Source organism: Halichoerus grypus, chromosome 6 (genome assembly GCF_964656455.1).
Source record: "Halichoerus grypus chromosome 6, mHalGry1.hap1.1, whole genome shotgun sequence".
Classification (NCBI taxonomy): Eukaryota; Metazoa; Chordata; class Mammalia; order Carnivora; family Phocidae; genus Halichoerus; species Halichoerus grypus.
This window is the reverse complement of record NC_135717.1, coordinates 69629097-69656564: the sequence shown is the minus strand read 5'-3', so window position 1 is coordinate 69656564 and position 27468 is coordinate 69629097. Positions and strand designations below refer to the sequence as shown.

At 35.8% G+C, this 27468-nt stretch overlaps 1 protein-coding gene and 1 pseudogene across 7 annotated transcripts in view; both read right to left on the bottom strand.

Annotated features, from left to right (window-relative positions):
- The window catches only part of ZEB1 (zinc finger E-box binding homeobox 1), a 187714-nt gene that overhangs the window by 67530 nt on the left and 92716 nt on the right, over nt 1-27468 (bottom strand). The window lies entirely within an intron of this gene.
- LOC118540489 (U4 spliceosomal RNA) lies at nt 13109-13235 on the bottom strand (annotated as a pseudogene).

Sequence of the window (27468 nt, the reverse complement as noted above, 5' to 3'; positions counted from 1 at the left end):
AGTTATAACTTACGTCTTTTAAAAATAGGTATCATAATGATTTTAGAGTGCTCCAAGCACAATGAACATGTTAGGTTTATTTATTTATTTGAGAGAGAGAGAGAGCACGCATGCATGCATGTGAACATGGTGGGGGTGGGGAAGAGCAGAGGGAGCAGGCTCCCTGCTGAGCATGAGGGTGAGCACCAGAACCTGACACGGAGCTGGATCTCACAACCCACGAGATCATGACCTAAGCCAAAATCACCAGTTGGTCGCTTACCATCCAGGCACCTCTGAACATGTTAGGTTTAAATAAATACTAATAGTTCAGCAAATCTGGGGGAAAGTTTTTTTAATCTCTCTCTCTAGGTAAAATCTTTTTTAATCTAGGGTGCCTATTAAATTGAATAATCACAGACTGTTTTTACATTTTCAAAATAATTTTAAAAACCTGACTCCAATGAAAGTCAGTGATTTTTTTTTTTGAAGATTTTATTTATTTGACAGAGAGAGGGAGAGAGAGAGAGAGAGAGAGTGTATAAGCAGGGGGAGTGGCAGGCAGAGGGGGAGGGAGAAGCAGGCTCCCCACTGAGCAAGGAGCCTGAGGCGGGGCTGGATCCCAGGACCCCAAGATCATCACCTGAGGCAAAGGCAGACACTTAACTGACTGAGCTACCCAGGCGCCCCAGAAGTCAGTGATTCTGACATTTATTTACCCCTGCAAAGGGTTGGTGGTTTTCAATGCCTTCATATACAAGCTAGTCATAGAATGATAACTGATAGGTGAAGGCAGGGGAGAGGGTTGCCATCATGTACAGAATCCTAGTTCTTATTTTCTCCCCTCTCTCATTATATAATCATTACTAAGTATTCTTGGGATTTGTCTCTGGTTGTTCTCTCAGTTCTTATTCTGTCCTCTTTCCCATTCTCCACAGGTCCTCTGTCTATATACTCCAACAAGAGTCACCCCAAATTACCTCTCCTTTCCCTGACTTATCAAAGTTCCCACTCATTCCGAGAGCTAATTTCAGCCAGTATAAGTACCAGTCACAAAGAGACAGATGAAACAGTTAAATAGCAAAGTTCTTTAGCAGATAAACTAAAATCAGTCCCAGGGACAGGTGGTTCCCTTGTGTGTGTGAGGAAAGTATCTAAAGACTAAAATAATTCACATGAAATTATCAGTAAGTAATACTTCCTTCATAGGAAAATATACGTTTATAAAAAGGATGCTTTTTAATTTATAGGACTGTTACTTGTAGAATACAGGCAGGATAACAAAATCCAAGTGAAGTGTGAAGGCTGAATTAAAAATACAAATGCAGAAATTATTGAGTCAAAAAACAGAGAAGCCATATAATTTTAAATCAATCCAAAAGCCAGATCTTTGAAGAATCAATAAAATAGATAAATCACTAGCCCACTTAATCCTAGAAAAAATTGAGAGGTACAAGGATTCAATATTAATGCAAACAGAGAAGTAATTATAGCTATAAAGGAATTTAAGAGATTTACTTTAGAAATATTTTCTACAAATCTAAGCAAATAAATTTAAAAATTTGGATGAAATACACTGGGTGTTATACACAAACAATGAATCATGGAACACTACATCAAAAACTAATGATGTAATGTATGGTGATTAACATAACATACTAAAAAAAATTTGGACGAAATAACTTTCTAGGAAAATATTAATGATTATAACTACATTTATTATTTTATAGAATTTATAAAATTATACAAGAGATGGCAAATGTAGACAGACGATAGAATAAATTTAGGAAGACATCAAAGAGTTAACCACCCAAAAATTGCCAGGTGTTTTCCCAGGTGAATTTCTTGAGATCTTCAAAGGACTGATAATTCTGTTGCTTTTTCAAGAGAGGAAAATGTAAAGAGCCTAAATTCTTCCTATGAAGCCAGCTTCCTAACAGTCAACTAAATCTAAGAGCACACTTGTATGCATGTGCACACACATGCACACACACCCTTATAAACTCAGTCTCACTGATGTAAAAATGTTAAATAAAATATTAAATCCAGTGGTACGTTAGAAGTTAAGTAAAGCAAGCATTATTCAACATTAGGAAATATATAAGTCCACCATCTTAACATAGTAAAGGATAAACAATATGACTTCTACAGACCATGAAAGGCATTTGATAAAATTCTCTATTCCTTGCTGATACTTTTTCATAAAAATAAAACAAGTCAGTATTATGATAAATGATTATGTATCAGAGGCATTTCTAAGATAAAGATGTTTACTGTCATCATTACATTAAGCTAATTTTTAAAAAATGACAAAAGGAAAAAGCACAAATAGTGGAAAAGAGAAAGCAAAATTATTATTTGCAAGGGATATGTTGATGTTTTTGGAAAAATCAAGAAAAATTACTGCAAAAAACTACTAGCAATTAGAAATTTGGTAAATGACTAATTACAAATTTAATAGAAAAAATCAGTAGCTTTCCAATAAACAATAACATGCTAAAAACATAGCAGAAGAAAAACTCAATCTCTATCAACTCTATCAAAAGATAACCCATGAAGGCCAAAAAAACCAAAAAAACAAAAAACAAAAACAAAACAAAAAACAAGGACCTATATAAAGAAGATTTTAGCATTCTCTTGAGGGTTATAAAAATTCAAAGGGATACATGCACCCTGCTGTTTATAGCAGCATTATCTACAATAGCCAAATTATAGAAATAGTCCAAGTGTCCATCGACTGATGAATGGATAAAGATGTGTGTGTGTATACACACACACACACATACACAAACAATGGAGTATTACTTGGCCATAAAAAAGGATGAAATCTTGTCATTGGCAATGATGTGGATGGAGCTAGAGAGTATTATGCTAAGTGACATAAGTCAGTCAGAGAAAGACAAATACCGTATGATTTCACTCATATGTGGGATTTTAGAAACAAAACAAACAAGCAAAGGGGAAAAAAAGGGGCAAACCAAGAAACAGACTCTTAATTATAGAGAACAATGTGATGGTTACCAGAGGGGCGGGGTTAGGGGGATGGGTGAAATAGGTGATGGCGATCCAGGACTGCACTTGCTGTGATGAGCACCAGGTGTTATATGGAAGTGTTGAATCACTATATTGTACACCTGAAACTAGTATTACACTGTATGTTAACTAACTGGAATTGAAATAAAAACAAAAAAGAAGATTTGAATAAATGAAAAGACATACCTTGTATTTGGATAGAATGGTTTCATATTATAAAGATGTCAATTCTACCTAAAATTATCTATAAATTCAATACAATTCTGATCCAAATGTTAGCATGATATTTTAGATTCTAAATCTAAGTGATTTAGGCCAAATGATTCTAACATTTACAAGGAGAGGTAGGAACACAATCTCTGGAATGAACCTGTCTGACTCAAACCACAGCTTCACCACTGACTATCCATGTCACCTTGGGCATGTTTCTTAATCTTCTCATGCCTCAGTTTCTTCATTTCTAAGGTGGGGATAACGTCCCTAATAGGACTGTCACAGTGATAAAAATAATTATATATGCAAAAAACTTAATATAGTACTGCACGTAAGTGCTCAATACACATTGTTAGTATTATTACTTTCTAGAAAAAGAAACACAAAAATATTCAAGAAAATTCAGAGAAAGATAGTAATTGTGGTGGTAGGAGAACAAGGACTAGCCATACCAGACAAAAAATGTATCTTGAAGCTATAGAAATGGAAACAGACTCGTACTAGTACAGGGATAGGCAGAAAATTAATGGACTTAAATAGAATCCAGAAATAGATCCCTCAGACTTATGGTAGTCTTGCTAATCAGATTCCACCTCACAATTTTAACCAAAATGAAATTTACATGAATTGGAGATTTTAATTACAGAAAAAGGAATCATAAAAGTAATAGAAGAAAATACAGGCAAATCCTTTTACAGTCTTGGAATAAGAAGGGCTATTATAAGCATGATACAAAACCCATGACTGTACATAGAAAAAATTTCAAGTCAAAAGGCAAACGACAAACTGTAAAAAATATCTGCAATACATGTTACCAAAGACTGACTTTTTTTATTATACAGAGAATTCTTAAATATTCATGGGGAAAAAAAAGGAACCACCCAGTAAGAATATGCAAAGAAAATTCACACACACAAATATGAATGGACAATAAACATGTAATAAAATGTTCAACCTCACTAATTAAAGAAATACCGACTTTAATCCAATATCATTACAGTCATTCTTTGCATACACTCTTAACTCTCCTGCCTTTCTCTCATTTAAAAACCCTATTCTGGCTCAACTCCTATTTTGATTAAGTCTACAGAATTCCAAATTCTATACCTCAGGCCCTTTTACTGCAAAGCTTCTTGAGAAAGTTACCTACACTTGTCTCCAATTTGTTTTTTCCTATTCTCTCTTAAACCCACTCTGGTCACAAAACTGTTCTTCTCATGATTATGAAGGACCTTTACATTGTTAAAGGCAATGACAATGATCAATCCTCATTTTATCTGACCTACTAGCAGCATTTGACAGAAAATCTCTCCTTTTCAAACTAATCTCTTCTCTCTTTTTAAAAAAATTTTTATTGTTATGTTAATCACCATACATCATTAGTTTTTGATGTAATGTTCCATGATTCATTGTTTGCGTATAACACCCATTGCTCCATTCAGTACATGCTCTCTTTAATACCCATCACCAGGCTAACCTATCCCCCCACCCCCCTCCCCTCTAGAACCCTCAGTTTGTTTCTCAGAGTCCATAGTCTCTTATGGTTCGTCTCCCTCTCCGATTTCCCCCCGCTTCCTTTTACCCTTCCTACTATCTTCTTTTTTTTTTTTTTAACATATAATGTATTATTTGTTTCAGAGGTACAGGTCTGTGATTCAACAGTCTTGCACAATTCACAGCGCTCACCATAGCACATACACTCCCCAATGTCTATCACCCAGCCACCCCATCCCTCCCACCCCCACCACTCTAGCAACCCTCAGTTTGTTTCCTGAGATTAAGAATTCCTCATATCAGTGAGATCATATGATACGTGTCTTTCTCTGACTAATCTCTTCTCCTGACTTCCTTGGTTTCCCTAACTCACTGCTGCCTTTCCATTTCTTTCCTCCACCTCCTGGACTTCAATCTGTCTCATGGCTCTAAATACCATTTGAGGACTCCCTGCTTTATATCCCAGTCCAAACTCTGCACTCCAAACCCAACTGCCTACTTGACATCTCCACTTGGAGGTCTAAGCAAACATGCCACATCCAAAACCCAAGTCTTGATCCTCTCAGTATTCTCCATTTCAGTCAATGGCATTTCTACTCTTCCATTTGCTCAGGATAAAACTCTCTTGGTGTCAGTTTTGACTCCTTTCCCCACCCCCACCTCCCTCCCCTCATAACCCACATCTAATCTAGAGAGAAGTATCTTAATATTTGGCAACTGACCCCCTTACCACTAACTATCCCCCCCCCCCACCTCCCTGTTCTAAGCCACCATCTCTCACCTAGAGTGTTGCTACTGGCTCCCATCAGGTCTCCTTGCCTCCACTTTTGTCTTCCTATACAGCGCTATCAACACAGCAGCCAACACAATCCTTCTAGAGCATTAAAAAAACTCTGTTATTCCTCTACTCAAACCATCTAATCGCATCCCACCTCACTGTGATCCAAATGCCCTTCATGAGCTGGCTCCCATTCATCCATTATCTCTCATCTTCTACTTTATACTTGCACACTTCATTCCACATACACTGGCCTCAAAGCTTATGTACTTCTTGTTGCTCCCCTTGGAATGTTCTTGGAGCATGCTCAATTTTACCTGCTTATTAGTGAGGTCTTCTATGAGCACTCCATTTAAATTTATAGACCTCCTTCAACCAAGAACATACCCCACTCTCTCCTGTAATTTATTTCTTCTTAAAATACGTATCACCAACTGCCATAATATTTTATTATTTTTTATTGTCTCCTTTCACTAGAATGTAAGTCCATGCAGCCCGAATTATTTTTGTTTTGTTTTGTTTACTGGCTGTGTCCCCTGCATGTATAACACTGTCCATTAAGTATTAACTGCTCAATAAATGTTTAATAAATTGGCAAAAAAAATTCTCCGTAACACAGGGTACATGCAAGAGTTAAGGAAATGAATACACATTACATGCTGTTGTGTTAATGTGTTGTTTATCAAAACAAATTTTTATTTTTAATTAATTTTTATCAAAATTTAAAATGTTTTACCTGTTCACCCAGAAATTTCTTGGCATTCACCCTACAAATTAACTTACTCATCATGTGTGCAAATATAGATACATAAGTTTATCTGCAAACTTGTTTTTAACTACAAAAAGCCTAAATAGTCACCCAAGATATATCCCTTTGTACTGATATAGAGAGGAGTCCTCCAAAATAGTTTGATTCCATTCTTGCAGAAAATGAAGACATAATAGTATGCATATATATACCTGAATAATGAATGATAAGGTCTAGAAGAACATACAAATGAAGAAATAAGGTAATGAAAGAGTGACTTGTTTTTTCTATTTTGTGCCTTCGATATTCTTTAAATGTATACATTACTTCAAAAAATTTTAAAGATACATTTTGAATGTACAAGGAAAAAGTCTGAAATAATATCCAGCATACCATTGCCAATGGTGAACTTTAGAAAACTGAACTGGGATTGGGGGAAGTATTTTCTTTTTTTTTTTTTTTTTTTTTTTTTTTTTTTTTTTTAAAGATTTTATTTATTCATTTATTTGAGAGAGTGAGAGAGAGAGAGAGCACATGAGAGGGGGGAAGGTCAGAGGGAGAAGCAGACTCCCCGCCGAGCAGGGAGCCCGACGCGGGACTCGATCCAGGGACTCCAGGATCATGACCTGAGCCGAAGGCAGCCGCTCAACCAACTGAGCCACCCAGGCGCCCGGGGGAAGTATTTTCTTAATGTTTTTGTTATTTGGATTTTGATAACAGTAGATAGGAGGTATAATTAGAAACAGCAATCAACATACTAAAATGAAATTTTCTTTAAAAATAAAGGTTAAAATGACATTTAAGAAGAAAACAAATGCTATGCTGTAAACCTTTATATTGTGGGTTTTGAAATAAAACAATTTAAGTTCTTATTAGGAAACAATCTCTATTTTTTATGTATGAAAGACAGTGGTCTGCTTTAAAGTGTGAATAACACTCACCTTTTCTATTCATAGCTACATAAAGTGTGAAGTTATGTAAAATGAAAAGGAAGGTAACACTTGCAAAAAGAGGTAAGTGAAGACCAAGATAAGTGAATTCTGCTCCTTCTCGCCAGTGCTGAGGGCAGCGGCCCATGCACTGCACAGATGTGCCGGAGGATGGCATTGTGGGGAGCATATACTTTCCCTTGTCAAAGGCAACTAATACCCGCCCCCAAATACAGGTTAGAGCAACATACACATCCCCATACACACACATTCATATGTTTAATAGCTTCTGCTATAGGAGTTGGCTTGATTCTAAGTTTTTCTTAATTTACAAGGAAGTTTTAAGAAATATTTTGTCATTTAGTAATCTCGGAAGGCACTTTTTCCCTAACTGATTTTGAGAATCACTGATTCAGAGCTGAACTGGCTATGAAAAATAAGATGAAGGAAGAGGACAAGAATTTTATTTGAATTCTTTTCATTTGGGTTTCTCAGATTCCTTTTAAGCTAGTAATATAATTTAGTGTGTATAATTTAAAACCGTTGGTCATGTGCTAGATAGTGGTGTTCATAATGGGAAAGGAAATCATAGGATAAGTGAAAAGAGACAGGTCATGAACCACAAGGATGCAGTCAGTGGACCAATCTTCCCTTGTTTCCATGGGAGTCGCAGTAAACAATAATCCAAGTAAGGCTTAATGGTATCCATCCATCCATCTCCTCTTGGGAAGCCTTCCTTGCGAAGGGCCAAATTTTAATACAGGTGTGCTAATTCCCTGAGTCTAAAGTCTTTCTACTCCTCTATTGGCTAGACATGGAAGAACAAGGATCATGCTAATAAAAATTGAATTGGAAGTTATTTCTTAACGAAGCATTAAAAACAATCAGATTAGTTTTACTGAGGCCTTCTAAACATCACAACATGTTACAAGCTTGTGAATTATCCCATTAGAATGAATAATTTAGTTCCTCTGACCTAAGTGCTCCAGAAGGCAGAATGAAGACATAGAGTACTTACAGTCTCTGCTTCTGAGAAACGTGCACTATTTATAAAACATGAGTAATGTACATTAAATATTATAGAGAAATGTGACAATAAATAACTCAATGCTAAATTAAGAGTGATGTAGAAAATAAATACCAGAGGATTCTCTACCCCACTGTATCTAATCTCTTGTTTATGCCCTGCTAATGTTCCACAGAAATAAAATTTTAAATACTTTTTTTTATTTGAAATATGTTGTTGGAAAATTAAATGGATTTGAATTGAGGTACCAAAGAATTCCTGGTGGTTTTGTTTTACCTGGCTTACCTAAAAATCAGTTAAAATGGTAATCATCTGTGAATACAACCTAGTCAGAAAATAAATAATATCCAATAAACTAGAAGACCATGTGAACTCACCCCTACTCACATTTTCATATAAATTTTATCTTAGAGAGTAAATGGACTTAGTGGTGAAAAAAGTGGGCATCTTGGAAAAATACAGATAAATGGAAACTTTAGTCCCATATGTAGAAACACAGAAAAGGGGTATTTTTATTTTTATTTTTTAAAGATTTTTATTTATTTGACAGAGAGAGAAACAGTGAGAGCAGGAACACAAGCAGGGGGAGTGGGAGAGGGAGAAGCAGGCTTCCTGCTGAGCAGGGAGCCCGATGCGGGGCTCGATCCCAGGACCCTGAGATCATGACCTGAGCCGAAGGCAGACGCTTAACGACTGAGCCACCCAGGCGCCCCGAAAGGGTATTTTTAAAGTGTTTTGAAGAAATCATGTTTTATCAAATTTCTACTACTGGCGAAAGAAAAGTTAAATCAATCAATGCTGCTTATGTAGTTTTGCATGCTGCTCCAACCCTGCCCCAGGAAGTACTTAAAGTATTCAGTGCTTTCTATGCATTCAATTGCTTACTCCTTATAAGGGACACATGAAGAATTACTGTCCTTGTTTTAGATACAAAGAAACTGAGACTTAGAGGTTGTACAACTTGCCAAAGGGAGGCCAGTTAGTACTGGAGCTAGGATTCCAATCCAGGCCAGGAGGCTCTAAAGACTTTGCTCTGAACCTACTTAACACTGCTTCTCTGACGCAAGCAGATTATAGTCAACAAATGAGCAAAATATCCTCAAAATCGAAACAGAAGAGACGTTACAATGAATTATTAAACACTTCATTGACAAGAACTTAATCAAATCTTTCTGAACTCAGAACCTAAGAAAATAAAAATTTAAATATCCTTACTATTTGTCTTTGCATCAGAATGACAATGGAAGATACATAAAACCTCAGTTCAGAGACGGTTTTATTCCCTTGATTTAAAATTCTGACGGCTCTCCATTGCATATACTATGAATTCCAAATTCTTATGCATAGCAAATAAGGGTCTCTAGACTGTGAACATTAGGGCCTCAATTATCTGTACCTCCTACCATTCTGCTCAATATATTCTATTCCCTAGACATTGGTAGACTTTCATTCTTTTGCTTTGCCCTTTTTCTGCTACTGCCAAATTGCTACTTACCTTTCAAAATTCATGTCCAACCCATCAACAAATCCTGTTGGTTGTATCTCTCCATCTCCACTGCCACTACTCTATTTCAAACTGTTCTGTCCCCTATCCTGGGTCCCCTTGTCTCCATTTACCACCTAGCAGCCAGAGTGACTTTTTCAAGCCATAAAGCAGAATATGTCACTCTGCTTCTTAAGAACTTTCAATGGTTTTTCAGTGTTCTATCATGGCCTGCAAGGATTCGCAAACTTGGGCCCTTGCTGCCTTTTCCACTACTCTTCTACATTCTCACTGAATAATCTTTTCATTCTCTGCAGGTGACAAGCCCTTGAAGTTGCCTTTCCCTCTGCCTAGAATGCCGTTCCCAGTTCTTTGCAGGGCTGGCTCTTTCTTTCCCTCATTCTCCACTTCAATGTCCTAGCTTCAAAGAACCCTTCCATGACCACCTGATCAAACATGCTCCATCCTTTATTCCTCACATCATCCTGTTTATTTCCTTCAAAGCATCCAATCTGTAATTATCTTGTCTAGTTACTTATTTTCTCTCTAGATTAGTTTTTGTTGCTGCTGTAACAACTTAACACAAACTTAAGAGGCTTAAAATAACATGCACTCGTGATTTTACAGTTCTTAAGGTCAGAAGCCCAAGACAGGTCTCACTGGGCTAAAATCAAGGTGTTGGTAGAGCAGTGTTCTTTCTGGCAACCCTAGGGGAGCCTGTTTTCTTGCCTCTTCCAGCTTCTAGAGGCTGAACACATTCCTTGGCATGCGGCCCCCTTCTATCTTCAAAGCCAGCAGTGGCCAGTTGAGACTCTTCTCACATCACATTAGGCTGACATTGACTCTTCTTCTGTCTCCTGCTTGTACTTTTAAGGGCTCTTATATTGGACCTAACCAGATAACACAAAATAATCTCCCCATTTTAAGGTTAGCTGATTAGCAACCTTAATTTCTTCTGCTACTTTAATTCTCCTTTGCCAGGTAATATAACATATTCACAGGTTGTGGGGATTAGGACATGGGACATCTTTGGGAGGCCATTATTCTACCTACCATACTTCCCCAATAAAATGTAAGTTCCATGAGGGCAAGGACACTGTCTTGTTCACTCTAGTAGTCTAAGTTCCAAACATCAAAAGGCACTTAAGATATTTGTTGAGTTACAGAACAAATTAAGACACTACTGCTTTGGTGATGCTCCTCTTGACTTTTTCTGACTCTTGTCCTAAACTTTGTGCTCCTGTATAATTTTTTACATCTCCCAGCAATAGAGCACACATGCCATCATGTTCTCATTATGTTCACATGCTTATCATTAAGTCCTTGGTCAAATGTGAAGTGTTATGATAATATGTCAATAAAGGATTAAGGGCTGTGAAAGATGTGTTTAATCAATACATTTTTTTTTAAAGCAGTTCTTTTTTTTTTTTTGTAAAGATTTTATTTATTTGACAGAGACACAGTGAGAGAGGGAACACAAGCAGGGGGAGTGGGAGAGGGAGAAGCAGGCTCCCTGCTGAGCAGGGAGCCCGACGAGGGGCTTGATCCCAGGACCCTGGGATTATGACCTGAGCCGAAGGCAGACACTTAACGACTGAGCCACCCAGATGCCCCTAATCAATACATTTTAAAGTGAAAGGGACAGTAAAAGGCTCCAAAAGGTTTATGTTAATGATTTTGTAATTGTTTTTATGATTCCTAATAAAGTGTGTGGAATATTCTAATGATGTATTGGTAAAGGATTACCTTGCTGTAAAATGTGTATTAATTTAATGAATTTTAAACCTGTTAAGGATCTGAAGGTAAATCTCAGTTCCATATTTTACACTTGAGAAAACTGGAACCCAATGAAGCTAACTAATTTGTCTAGTTACACAAAAAATTGTGAGCCTGGCGCAAAACCCAGTGGACCTTCTATAAAAAACTACCTCCTGAAGTTGCCACGAAGATTAATTTAATGCATTAAAAGCACACACATAAACACAGGGCCTAGCACAGTGCTCTATAAATAAGGGGCACAGTAAATGCTTTTACTGGTTTGACCAGTTATCGTAAACACTGTGTATTTCCCATTTCTCAACAATATAAATAACTTCTACAAAGTAGATACTCAATGAAATACTTGAATCAACAAATTATTAAAAAGTAAAATACAAATATAATTAAACAATTTTAAATAATTAAATAAATTAAAAATTTTTATAGGACAAAGCAGGTAAAAGAGAAGAAAAAAAGTAGAGCATGCACACCACATTGATTTTTATCATGAAGCCTTCCCCAACTTATTCTAGCTAACAGCAATTTCTCTCCTCCCTTCATGTTTATACCAGCAAGGTCGAAATTGTTTTTATATTAATACTAAGGCATTACTTTATTTGCCTTTTTCACTCTTGACACTTGCACTGATGCAAAGGCAATGGTGGGTAGAACTGTTGGTTCTTTAGCATGATTGAAGGCCATTGCAACAAGCCATATATATCTTGCATCCTTCACTGATGCTCATTCCCAGTAAAAAATAAAAATAAATAAATAAATTGCCAATTTCATTTAAGAATGTCCCTGGTGAAGTAGTGAAAGTTATTCTATTAAATAATGACCTCTTAGTACAGTAGATGTCTTTACTATTCTCTGTGAGAAAATGGGATGTACGCATAAACTATGTCTGCTGGGTATCAAAGCATGCAGTTGTTTTGAAATGCCAGCTGAACTAGCTGCTTTTCTCAGGGTACACCAATTTTACTTGAAAGAACAACAACTGACTATGGTTTTTCAGACTTGAATATTTGGAAGACATTTTCTAAAAAATAAGCCAAGTAATAAGCCTGTCACTTCAAGGAAAACAAAAGATCAAATGTGTTGCCAATAACAAAATTTGAGCTTTCAGGTATAAATTAGAATTCTGGAAAACATGCAACTGCCACTGTGAATTTCACAGCTTCTCAATTTTAAAGACCCTTCTGAAGAAACTGATGCTAGTATTGGTGGTTTTTTTACTAGGGTAAAATGCAATGGGTCAACACTTGAAAGATCTGTACAAGTAAGTGAGCCAATATATTCCAAATGACTAATGCAGGAAATACAAATTCATGAGTGGGTAAAAAAGACCCATTTAAAGTTCAAGACAGACTGATGGATTTCAGTGTAACAGACTATGAAATTCAAGATACAGTTTCATATTCTGCATTGCAACTAGACTTTAAGACATGCTACTTGGTAAGTTTTGGTGCAGTCATTAAATAATACCCACAATAATCTGAAAAGACTAATTCCACATACATATTTATGTGAGGCCAATTTTTAATATATTTCAACCGTAACAAATTACAACAGATTAAAGGCAGAAGCAAATATGAGAACCTAGCTGCCTTTATTATTAAGGATCAATTAATAAATATTTTTAATTTTTTTCACTTTTAATTGTGAATATAGTAAATACTGATAAATATAACCCACATAGTCAAAAGCACTTTGGGGTCTTCAACATTTTTAATTAGCAATAATCGCGCCTCGGATAAACCTCATTGGCTACAATACTGCCACTGCGCAAAGCTTCTTCAACATTTTTAAAGAGTGTAAAGGGATCTTGAGATCAAAAAGTTTTTAGAATCATGCTGTCACATGTCTATTCACATTGAAGTTAATTAAAATTATAAATAAGATATGAAGTTTGGGTCCTCATTTATACTAGACACATTTCATATGCTCAATTACCACATGTGGCTAATGGCTATGAGATACAATAGATATAGAACATTTCTATTACCACAGAAAGTCCTACTGGACAGTGCTGGAATATATTTGGGGGGCAGTTAATTAGCATCTTACTAAATATCACTGGTTTTATCCTACCTGTTTTAACTCCTTAAAAAGAATATATGTGCCTTTTGAGGGCTGAGACTAGAACACTGATATCTATATCTATATATGATCATTGTTATTGTTATGTATATATTGTTGTGTGTATATTGTGTGTTGTGTATATATGTATGTAAATATTGTTATGTATATATATGATGTTGCAGCCCATAAGATGCTTTATATATATATTACCAGGAATAAATATGCTGAATAAGACACCTGCTAAACTGAGTATTTATTAACTCAATAAATACTTGTTCAGAGTTTTATATAAGACAGGTACCATGCAATTATGATTATTATCTTTCATATTCCACTATATTCCTATCCAAATTTATAAGCTCTGGGTCTCCACTTTTTCTGTTCTCATGTGATTGTAATAAACTATTCTATCAACAATTTAATTTTACATTGCTTCAGTTCACATTTTCATAAATGAGGATTAAAGACAATCTTATTATTATCTATTGGTTATATTAAATAGGACGTATAGTTCATAATTATGGACTACTAATTATGACTTGCAAGTTTTCTAAAGACTTCCATACATGTGGCTGAAAGCAACGTTTTAAAAGTTACATTAAATCTGTAAACAATAACTAAATTTGTTTTGAATGAGTTAGTATCACCTGGAGTTTACAGCTTGATTTTACTTCCTTCATAGCTTTGTAGGATTCTAACTTTGAAATTTTAGCCCTTATTATTTTAATTTGACATTCTTTATTCCTACTAAAAACAGTGAATGGAATTTGTAAAAGCTTGTTAAAATTAAAATTAAAATTAAATTTTGTTTAAATACACTTCCGAGATTTTTACATTTCAGAACTGCAAAGGACTTTGAGATACCAAAGAGCTAGGGCTGGCCTGTAGTGTTCTAGTTGCCCTCTATTACTCCTTGTACAGTAGTTAAGAGATTTATAGTGTAATGAATGCTGCTTGTTTCCAGTGTAGTTTGAGGCAAGGCTCCTGGCAAGCAAGACCACATTTATAGGAAGGAGAATAACAGGAGAGATATGTGGGCTTCTGGCCAGGTGCTTTTCTGGTCAACAACCAAGACATGTACCTGGAACTAGGTGAGAGATTAGCTGCTTGTATATAAGCACAAGACCTCTGCTAATTTAGGACTATGCATCACTCTCCCCATATACCCCTACAGATTCTTTTTGGAAAAAGAATAAAATATTTCTTAAGTCTGTCTTTTGGATGAGAGAAGCAAAAACATGATCTGCAAAACTAATATACTGTTTGTGCAACATGGAGTAGGCACTGATAAGCCTTACACAATCAGGCCTACTCCATGCAGAAGAATGTGTACCATTAAGTTGAATCATAGGAATTTATTTCTTCAATAAAAGCAGATAAAATAACTGCTATTTAAATAAAGTAATTTTTGTAAACTGTAAACTTTATATTATGCTAAATTCTAAAGTCTCTGTTTTCAATTTTGTCTTGCTACAGAAGTTCCTTCTAAACAATGTTTCTGCAGCTAGAACGGCTTATGATCTAAATAAGAGCTAACATATTTTCATAAACTGCTTTGCTTTCCATACAGACTGGGTGTGTGCCTATGCAGCAATTTATTTTCCAAGTAACAATCTATAGTCAAGGGTAAAATTTTTAGGCTGTATTTTCAGTGGTAGAAAATTTTTAGAAAGTAAAATTAGATTTTATGGTTCAGATTGGTTAAATTTTAACATTGAAATATTAGAAAATTTAGATAAAAGTCATATGACTAGGTAGTTATTAAACTGAAAAAAGAGACAATTTTCAGTAAGTTCAAGTCATGTCTATTAACAGTAGCAAGATACTATATTAAAAGGCAGTATTTATTTAGCTTGCATAAGGAGGCAGTTTATTAATAAAAGCCATAAAGGTATAATCTGACCATGTAACAGAGGTTTTGGAGTCAGGCTGATTTGAGTTCAAATTATGGGTCAAACCCTCAATGGTTGGTTGTTCTGGGGCAAGTTTTTTCCTAAGTCTTGGCTCCCTTACATATAACATGATAATAAAAACCACTTACAAGACTGTTTAAAGGACCAAATTAGGTAATTTATGTAAACTGCTCAGCACAGTAAATGATTCACAATAAGTGATTAATAAATGCCCTATACACCGTACACACACAGAGTTTCCCTAGGACACAACTATATTTATAAGCATTTCACCTTGATTCATTCTAGTAATTTGTACCTGATACAGTAAGAAATTTTAAAGTGTATTATTTCAAATATCATTTAGAAGTATAATTAAGAAAATTAAAAGATTTACAAAATCATATGCACAACTGCATACTAAGAACACAAAAACAGGATCCCAGAATCCTATGAGACTCCTCCCCTCAGTAGGAATTCAGTCTACGGTATTCCTGACAGTCATCGACTTTTAAAAGAACCAGTTCAAGCTCTTTATAACTCAGATGGGAGATGAGGAGAGAAAGAATTAGAGAAAGAGACAGAGAAAGAGAGATTGAGAAAGAGATTGAGATTGAGTCTTGATGATACAGTTTGAACCCCTGGATCAATCCATAAAATCCATTCCTTGCTCTCTTCCCTCTCTTAGGCTATGCCTAACTGATTGAGCTGGGTTTCTAAAGATTACAACCAAAAACAGTCTTTATTAATACGCTAATTATGGGTGAGAATGTAGCAATTAGACAGAAGGGAGGTTTTATTTCCACCATACCCATTAGAATTCTTTAGTAAGTGATGGATTTAGCATTCATAGTCAGGATATTGATTCCAGAGCTTGTGCCCTTAATCACAATGTTGCAGTAAACGGCAGCAGTATTACATATATCCTCCTGAGATGTAACAATAGAATTCTTTTCTGAATTAAGACAAGGTTGCCCACAACTGTATGCATCTGTCTTTTAACCATACATTTGACACTTTGTAAAGAAAATGGAATAGCAATAGAGACTACAATGATGTAAATGGTATTTTCCTATTCTTAATGCTTTAGATAAGAAGATAATTAAGAAATTCTTTCTCTTCCCAAAAAGATCTCTTCTATTTTCATGGGAATAGGTGTACAATTCAAAACCTATTTCCTCAATTATACAGAAAGACTACAGCCTTATATTTGTACTTTAGATATGTCTTCCATCCAGATCAACTGGAAATGCTATGCGAAGCATGACTACGGAAACATAACTAAGCATCTAGCTTATTACATAATCTTGCCTTTTTGAGCAGAGACTCACCTACAGGAGGTGTTTGATTAGGGAGAAGGTAAATAAACACTCCAACTACAGATTTCTATTGTAGAAGGTGCTTTATAATCTGGCACTAGAATTTCCAGGCATCCATCCAATTACTCACAAACAGGATACGGGTGGGATTAGCTTGTGCACTTGAATGGTCAGAACACAGGACGTCCCCAGTTGTAAAACCTAAACAACACGAGGGTTCTCTGCACTACTGCGGATCTATAAAGTTAGACTGACTCTATAATCAGAATAATGTAGTATTCTAGACTTTGGAGTGAAGTTACTGACATAAAACTGTCTTTCAAGAAAAGCATTTCAGAAGACCAAACTGAACTTGAAGTCAATGAATATCCATAGGGAACTCCCCAAACTATCCTGTTTTTCCCAAGTATCTCTTAACTCAGAACATCTGACAACCTGAGTCACCCTGGGTGGGGGAGGGGTGGAGAGTCAGCTTTTCTCTTGGTCACTTGTTTTGTATTCACCTTGAATCTTCAAGCTGACAAGGAATAAAACATCTTCAAACTTTACAACTCTGTGGCATTTTACAAATTGCGAAGCACTTTAACCAGAACACCCTCAGAACAATACTGTAAGACTGATTGCTAGAGTTGGTATTATCACTTTTTAAGAAAAAGGCATATGAAGCTTGAAGAAATTAGGCAGACCATTCAAATTCACACAGAAAGTAATTAGGAAAGTAAGGATTAAAAATGTCTCTGGCGTTCTCTCCAAAGTACCATGGCACTCCAGGAATAAATGTTAAGTCTCTTGCTGGGTGCTTTCAATACATCATCACATTAAATTTTCACAAAACCTTTGGGCAGTTTATATGTATGCACATGCAATTCTGTTTGACACCTTTGACCAGTTTTTCCACGCTATGCTAAACATTTGTATTCCAGTTTCTCAACAGATGGGAAGATGTTCAGTTTTAGAAATATGCCCTTAAGTTCCACAAAAATACAAGCCACTTCACAATAATTTTTCAGACTTGGAAAAAAATAAAGCAAGGGAAAAATAAAGTCAAAAAGTAGTTTCAAACCGAACAGTTAAAAAACTTTAAAAATGGGGACAATTCAAAATTTGTGGGAGACTCTGATGCTACAGATCACAATTGAGGACAGTGGGTCAAGTAAAGAGCTTAGGAAGTTTGTCTTGCTGAGAGATGGGGTTTATTTTGCATTTTTTTTAGGTTAAAGATTTCTCAGACATATAGTGAAATATATACAGAGTAATTTTTAATGTTATTTCCTTAACCTTTGTTTTCTGTGAAGCTTGTCTTTTTCTGCTTCAGTTTCGCCAACCTCATTCTTTTTTAGAAACCTTAACCTCCTGGCTGGTTAGGGATAACTGAGTGATAATGCTAAAATGGATTTTAGTAATAAATCTTTAGTGTATTTTAGAATGTACCTGACAAAGTGCTCTGAATCTATGGTAACAGTGAAAAATCATTAGGTTAATTATTGGTTTACTCAAAATTTTAAAATACTTTCCTACATTTCCTTTTGTTCTTAAATAAAAATAATATCTAATCCAAATTCAATTAATTTAATATTTTACTGGTCTTGATATTTAAAATTAATAAACGTTTGCTGAAATACTAAGTATACAACTTTTTTTTATATATATTGTGCTATCCCAAATGTCTCCAGAAGTACTAACATTTCCCCCAAAGTAACAACTGCTGAGTATCAACCTACTAAACATTTTCAAATTTTCTGTAAGAAAGGGTTTTTTCCATTAAAAAAATAAAATCTTGTTTTCATTTGTCTATAGGAAAGCTTCAGATAGTAGGCCATTGCTCTGCTAAGAGACCAATCCTCTGTCTATATCGGATGTTTGATTAATAACCCATACTCAGGTTATAATTATTAAGCATAAAATGTTGATTCATTAAGTTGAAGAAAATATGAAACCTAAAATAAATCAATAAAATACTATGATTTGGTAAACCACTTTAAAGAGAAAAACCTATGGAATATATTATGCCAATAACCCACATGTCAAAAGAGAAATTCCCACCTTAGGAAAATAAAGTACATCTGAGCAGCATAAATGTTCTAACACTAGTTTAGCAAACCAGGAGCTGTCAAGTTCCAATAACCTATTATTCACACCTCTTTAATCACTGCCACAGAGTTGATTATAAATAGCCTCATACATTTTTAAATAAGGTCATTCTGAAGTGAAACAAAGAAGGTAGTAAATATTCTTGTACATAAGGAATTCAAATCCTAATGCACAACAGAACTGTGTATTTCTCAAATGCTCAATATAAAGAAAGCTAACACAATCTTTTATTAACTATGTCAAGTACGCACTCCATGTGGATTCAGTGGAATAACTAAATTGTAGCACTATTTAAACACAGCAGCCTAAAAAGAAACCCTCCCCAATAAATTTCATTCATTCATTAAGAGGCATTACTCATGGTATAATAAAAATAAAATATAATAATCAATCTGTTGATTTACCTGAAACAATGCCACGCAAAGTCATGATGAAAGACCATTCTACAAGGAAAAATGTATAGTATCACTGATGATGCCACTGGCTATTAATTATCTCATTTAGCTGATAATCTGAATGTATTTCAACATAAATTTATGTAAACATGTTAGAAATGCAAAATGTTTTAACAGAGTGGCAGAATATCTTTCTGAAAAAAATTAAAATTGAAAATAAGGGGATAAAGTACCATTTAGAAGGCAAAGATCTAAAATAATAAGCTAAAACAAACAATCACAGTAAAACAGGGACAACAAAACAGACAATAACAACAAAAAACAAAAGAAACAATTTGGTTTTGTGTAATAGGTCCTTTATAAATAACTGATCATTATAGAATCTTTAAGAAAAACCTAAATTATCCCCATAATTCCAGAGTGGTTTTCTACCATTATGGCACCTTCAAAGATTACCTGTTGAACTGAGTGAAAATTCCTCACTTAAGAACTAATAGCATCAAAAGACTGGGTCTGAAGAATAGTTGATAACAAGTAACTACAATCAGATTTTAATTGACTATTTTAATATTTCCTATTAAGTTTTCCGACTAAAAATCCTACATAACCAACTTTTCCCCACTTTTCCATTTCTTCCTACCAGTGTGCCTGTTTAGAGATAACGAAAGATAAAACACTACATTTGGGGAAGAGATAAATGAGAAGGCTGACTCCTTAGTTTCTTAAAATCTGACCTTATGCGTTCACATTATATGGTAACACAACCTTGTGGGAGTATGCCTACTACATAAACCTTTGTTATTAGAATAATTTGAAAACAGAAAAAAAGTTGGAAAATCATGCATAATATTAACATGTTTTAAAATCTTTAAAAAAAATCACATGCATGTTCCAATTTTTATTGAATCATTTATTACCTTCACCTGGTTTTAGAGCTATTAGCTTAAAAACATCATTTCTTGTACAATAAAAAGTTAGTCACCTTGTGGGCTCTGTTTTCCATCCACAAAAGATTCTTTTTATAGTCAGTCAGATATCTTCTGACGAGGTAAGAACCAACAGAAAATGATGACTGGAGAAAACCATGAAACTAATTTCTGCCCATATTCCAGAAGAAGAGCTACATAAAGGTTTCTGAAATCAGTGAAGCATTGTTACCCATATCACGCTCTTAATTCTATACTCCTATGTTATAGTCATCAATATTTTATAGAATTCTCATATTAAAAAGACATTTCTAATATGGGAGTTATGTTCTTCCAAGGCCATATTTCTAGTGATGCTACTATATCATCTTTAATGCTGCTTTTCAACAGTGAAATATATAAGGATCTTCAGTGGAGATGACCATCTGAAGATACTATCTCTAAGCTCTCTGTTAAGTATGACCATAAAATTAGTCTCCTTAGTAGTCCAAATATTATATAACCTTAAAATTATTCAGCATCTACAGCCTTAAAAATGTAATGTACATTTCAAAATGGGATTTCTGAAGGTCTTCGTTGGTCCATACCCAAACCTAAGGATGCTGGAATGATAGCTCCTATTTTTCTATTTCGTAGGCTCAGAAGTTTACTCAGATGTGAAGAATTATAATGAAGATCCTTGGCTATTTGCTATACCCTGTGCCAAGCACTTTCTTTTCCTTTACTTTCTGGAGTAACTTACAGGGCTTTAGGACAAAAAGACTTTGTCCCAGCCATAATATCTTTTTGGAAGTCTGGTCTTATGACTTTAAAACATGGTGATTGGTGGTGGTGGTGGGGTGCTGGGAAGGCAAAGAACTCTAGGCCAGACCAAACTAGCTACAGATGGCCAATACTTCATATATATATATACCCATGGAGCAAAGTAAAAAGAGGCATATCAGGGTCAGTGTCTGTAGCTGAGGAAATCAGATCTGGTCACTTGAAGTCAAGTGGGTGAAAATACTATGATTTGGATGAGTGCAATGACTGATTCATTTCTTTATTTAAAACACTTACGGAGCATTGGTTGTGTCAGGCACTATAGTTAAGAAAATGAATATACTGCCGGGGCCCTTGGGTGGCTCAGTCGGTTAAGTGTCCAACTCGATCTCCTTTCAGGTCATGGTCTCAGGGTTGTGGGATCCAGCCCTGCACCAGGCTGTATGCTTAGCAGGGAGTCTGTTTGAGATTCTCTCTCCCTCTGCCCCTCCCCCTGCATGCTCGCTCTAAATAAATAAATAGATAAAATCTTAAAAAAAAAAAAAAAAAAGAAAATGAATATATCAATTTCTACCAGCAAGGATCTGACTAGTAGGGTGGACAAACATGTAAATAAGTAAGTTGTAATACATTATGATAGGTGTAATAGATATAAATCTGGAAGAGAACAGAGAAAAGGATTAACTTTCTCAAGGATGGACACTGGGGGGCAGGTTTCTAAAAGTGAAAGTGCTTTAGTAGGGAGATAATGTCTAAGCCTTTTTTCCTAAGCTTTTTTTTTTAAGATTTATTTATTTATTTGAGAGCGAGAGAGACAGAGAGAGAGAGAGAGAAAGAGTGGGGTGGGGAGGGGGAGAGGGAGAATGAGAATCTCAAGCAGACTCCCTGCTGAGCATGGAGCCCAATGTGGAGCTCAATCTCATGACCCTGACATCATGACCTGAGCTGAAGTCAAGAATCAGGCACTCAACCGACTGAGCCATCCAGGCTCCCCTCTAAGCTGGTTTTTAACAATAAACCAACCAGGTAAGAAAAGAGATGAAGGTCATTTCAGAAAGAGGAAAGGCACTGCTTCTTGCAAGTAAATTCCACCAAGCTATTCCTAAATTAAGAAGACTGCAGAAGACTGAAGACCTTAAGTTGTATGCAAGAGACTCAATTTTGCTAGAGGACAGAGGTGAAATTCAGGTGCGAATGCTACACTTAAATTTTAAGAAGTATTTGTTTTTATTTTTTTTATTAAATTTTTTTCCAGGGTGCCTAGCTGGCTCAGTCGGTAGAGCACGCAACTCTTGATCTTGCAGTCATGAGTTCAAGCCCCACAATGGGGGTTGAGTTTATTTAAAAAATTGTTTTTCAAATCTATCTCCCCACCCATCTCCCCTTTGGCAATCACCAGTGTGTTCTCTGTATTTAAGAGTCTGGTCTTTCATTTTTTTCTTTGTTCATTTGTTTTGATTCTTAAATTCCACACATGAGTAAAATCATACAGTATTTGTCTTTCTCTTACTGCATTTGGCATTATACCCTCTAGGTCTATCCATGTTGTTGCAGATGGCAAGATTTCACTTTTTTATGCCTGAGTAATATTCCATTGTGTGTGTGTGTGTGTGTGTGTGTGTATGTATATCATATCTTCTTTATCCATTCATCTATCAATGGACACTGGGTTGCTTCCATATCCTGGCTACTGTAAATAATGCTACAGTAAACACAGGGGTGTATATATCTTTTTCGAATTAGTGGGTTTTTTTGTTTTGTTTTTTCTTTTGGTAAATACCCAGTAGTGGAATTACTGGATCATAAGGTAATTCTATTTTTAATTTTTGAGGAACCTCTATACAGTTCTCAGTGGCTAAACTAATTTGCATTTCTACTAACAGTGCACGAGGGTTCCTTTTTCTCCCCATCCTTAGTTACACTTGCTATTTCTTGTGTTTTTAATTTTAGCCATTCTAACAGGTATAAAGTGGTACCTCATTGTAGTTTGAATTTGTATTTCCCTGATGGTTAGTGATGTTGAGCATCTTTTCACATGTCTGTTGGCCATCTGGATGTCTTCTTGGAAAAATGTCTATTCAGGTCCTCTGCCCATTTTTAAATTGGATTATTTGGCTTTTTTTGGTGTTGAGTCGTAGAAGTTGCACCTGGGTGGCTCAGTCAGTTAAGCGTCTGCCTTCGGCTCAGGTCATGATCCCAGGGTCCTGGGATCGAGCCCCGCATCGGGCTCCCTGCTCCTCCCTCTGCCTGCTACTCCCTGATTGTACTCTCTCTCTCTCTGTTAATAAATAAAATCTCTAAAAAAAGTTCTTTATATATTTTGGATATTAGCTCCTCATTAAAATATACCATTTGCAAATATATTCATCCGTTAGGTTGCCTTTTTGTTTTGTTGATGATTTTCTTTTCTATGCAAAAGCTCTTTATTTTGGTGTAGTCTTAATAGTTCAATTTTGCTGTTGTTTCCCTTGCCGGAGGAGACATATCTAGAAAAATGTTCCTATGGCTGATGTCGAAGAATCTAATTGTTTTTAGCAATATACTTTGAAATCATGGGTGGGTGAATTAACACAATGTTGCCCAATTCATTCATATCTGGTCCCTCTCAATAAAAGCCATGACCTCACCTATATTCTTCTAAGGTACCTTGGCATAACAAGACAATACTCCCCCCCATGCTACTGCAGCTACATCTTCTAGAATCAGCTGACACAACTGCCTATCCCCCGATCTGGTGAAGTCTTCCCAACCATCCTCAGGGTTTTCTTCACCATCCATGAACAACTTACCCTACCCTGAGAATCTGGAGCTGAACCAATAATACTCCCCTAAGCTAGTAATCTTTCCCTTTCTCCCCAAATGAATCCAAGAATGGCAGAATAATAGATTGCTTTTGTTTTATTCATTATCTGATCAGTCTGTGTTCTTCAGCAAGTGACTGGAAGAAAAAGAATCTTCTCTTAGATTTATTTTTAGTAGGAAATTGGTCCTCGGCCAGTGGAAAACAATAGATATAGGATCAAGAAACAGGTTGGATGGTTAATGGGATGTTCTGGGGAACCTCAACATTTACGAAATGGAGAGACAGAGTGGAAAAGAAACCATCAAAGACACGGAGAGACTAAGAAGAGCATGCCTTGTTGGAAGCCAAGAGATGTAGATTTTAAAAAGAGGCAAGTGAGACAGGCAGAATAATCCCGTCCTGAGTGTGGATGGGAGCTGTGAATCTGATGGGATACCACTCCCATTATAATGTTAGGTTATATGACAAATGTGAAGGGACTTTCCAGCTGTATTGCCAGTCTCTAATCAGTTGACTTTGTGTTTATCAAACAGATTATCCTGAGTGGCCTTGACTTAATCAGGCAAAAGCCTTAAAAGAGGCCTAAGGCCTCCCTGAGCTCAGAGACTCCAAATAGCAGAGACTCTCTTTCTTCTGCTGTCCTTGAAGGAGCAAAGAGCCATGTTGTGAACTGCCTATGGTGAAGGGAAGCCTTCCTACAAGCATAAGGAAATGAATTCTGTCAATAATCTAAATGAGCTTGAAAAAGGACACTGAGCTACATTTGAGAATGCAGTATGACTGACACTTTGATTGCAGTTTTGAGCAGAGGACCCAGTTAAGCTATGCCTGGACCCTTGATCCACAGAAAATGTGAGATAATAAATATGTGTTGTTTAAGCCACTAAATCTGTTGTCATTTGTTATGCAGCAATAGAAGGGTAATCCATTAAGCAAGGTCCCAGCTTTTGTAAGAGTAAAGGAGGACTGGGATTCAATCTTTAGGTTGTCAGGTCTCTGACATATGTGTTAGGATTTATGAGGGGCTGAATTTTCAGCAAAGATAAAGTAGAAACCCAGTAGTATAAATTAGAACCAGGGGAGGTAAGGAAAAGATACAGTTTAATTGATAAAAAAGGTCACATGGTTCATCTAGGACATTCCTGATGCTGAGGTTGGGATAAACCGACAAATTCCATGCCACATCATTTCATAGGGATTAGGTCAATTATACTGCTTGCTTTGCTTCAATCTGGTTAATCAGACTAGAAGTCACTTGATGGCAGATATAATGCCTATTTTATTCGCTGATTCTATGTCCTCAGCCCCCAGCCAGTATCTGGCATATTTTAAGCACTCAATATTTGTTAAATGAATGAATGAATGAACGAATTTCATATTGGTCAATGTGAATAAGTAGATTAAAAATATGAAATTTTATGAGGAAACAGTATAAACTGGCACTACCCTCTGTAACTTCTTGAAAATATTCAAGTTAACTCTGTTAAAGTATGAATAATTTGAGATGTCACAACAGAGACAGTGATAGAGTCATAATCTAGCTAATCCACAAATATCTGATACCCTACTGTGTGCCAGATTCTAGAGTACGACTCCTGCAATAGTTTCTTAGCTGGTATCTCTGTATCCATTCTAGCTCTTACCCAATTTCCACACATCAGCCACAGTAATATTTTAAGACAAATCATCTTATTTCATTACCCTGTTGAAAACCTTTTAATGGTTTCTCATTATACTGAGTATAAAAGCCAAAGTCCTTAACTTGTCTTTCCATAGTCTGTCCTCTGCCTCCTTCTCCAGCTTTTATCCCTTGCCACTCACCTTATCACCTCAGAGCATTCATACATGTTTTTATACTCCCTGCCTGGAACATTCTGTCTTTGCTTACCCCCTACTCATCCCTCAGATCCCAGCTTAAATCTCTTAAATATCACTTCTTCAATGATCTCCCAATATAAATTACCCCTCTACACAGCATTTATTGTATAGCTTGCAATTACATTGTATGATTACTTTTTAATATCCATCTCCTCCATTACACTGAAGCTTCATTAGGTCAGGGATTGTGTCTATTTTGCTCAGAGAAATATCACTAGTACTAAGAATACTTCATACATATTTGTTGAATAAATAAAAGCAAAGGCCTAGGAGACTACCAACCATATATTATGAACGCTACTGCTACCATCATTAGAACTGTGGAGCCCTACCTAGTAATAATGTCACTCTAGAACACAATTCCTAACCTCAGTGGAGTACAGAGGCAAGCAACCAAGACAACATCTTCCCTACCACTCTACCACCTCACCATAAAAACAACAAAATAAACATTAAACAGCACCAGAAGTAAAAACCAAGTGATTCTCCTTTTATTACTATTCTTTTTTTAATACTGAACTACTATGCAGAATTTTAAAATTCTTAAGAATTCCAATGCTAGGAAAATAAAAGTTTTAAAATCGCTGAGGTAAGGATTCTAAATGTTTTTTATAAAGAATATTTTTTAAGAGTAAGAAAGTATGGAGTAACATTTTAAAAAATCTGATTACAAAAAAAGCATGAAAAATAAACTAAGAATCTCAATTGGGCTTAGAACAACTCTGACAAACAGGATCCTGTAATTTTTCTTTCACCTAAAACCTTTCAGTGACTTCCCATTGGTCTCATAAGAATCATGAATTGTGAAGCCTTTAAAGTCCTTCACGACCTGACTCCTGTCTACTTCTACAACTCATCTATGACCATTTTCCCTTCACTAACCCCTCCAGCCACATCTATACTCTGGCCTTGGGGAGTTACTTCCCCCAACTTGCCTTGCTCTCTTTTCACCACGGGCCTTTGTTCATGTTCCCATTTCAGGAATATCTTGTTCCTTGTCTCCTTCAGGATGACCTTCTACTTACCCCATTTAGCCATCCCTTTTTCTCAGAGGTGGCTCCAGGATTTCTATATGAGAAGGTTTAGTGGTGGTACTCTGAAGGGAAAGAAAACTGGAGATTTGTCTTACAGCTATACTTGCATAACAAAAACACATTGCTACTGGGATTATAAATTTCATCTGGTGCAGTTTGGGGGCCTGAAGACTATGAGGGACTTAAGTTTCTTAATTCCCTCCTTGATATTGACTGCTTCTACTGGAAAAGTTTGCTTGACACCCTCCAAACTGAAAAGGTACCACATACTATTGTGCATTTACCTCTATTAGAGAATTTACAGTGTATTAGGGATGTCGTCTACTTGTCTATCTCTTCCACTAGTCTATAAGACAGCCAAGAGCAAAGACTGTCTTTCCATGGCTATAGTCCCAAAGTCCTATGTCCTGGCACACAGCAGATTTTCAGTAAGTATTTTCTGACAGAATGAATCAAGTATTTTATGAAAACCTATGATATACAAAGACCCATATTAGGTATTCAGAGTAGGGGAATAGAGATACTTACTGCCTGATTAAAAATATAAAACATATAAAATTTTACAATATCTTCAAATAAATAAAACATCACCAAATATGAAAGACAGTAAAAATTAGACATTTCTACTAACCAGCATTCCTATACATCAAAATTTCTAAGTGAAATGCATTCTGTATCATCAAAGAAGCATTAAATACATTGCAGTGTATTTTCTTATAATGTGAATTTGACTGAATAAAGAGTGCTTAGCATTGTTAACTTATGAATAATATGTGATAAGCCACTAATTAACTAGAATACTCAACTTCCTGATGCTGCTTTCAGGATCCAGAATAAAAGAATG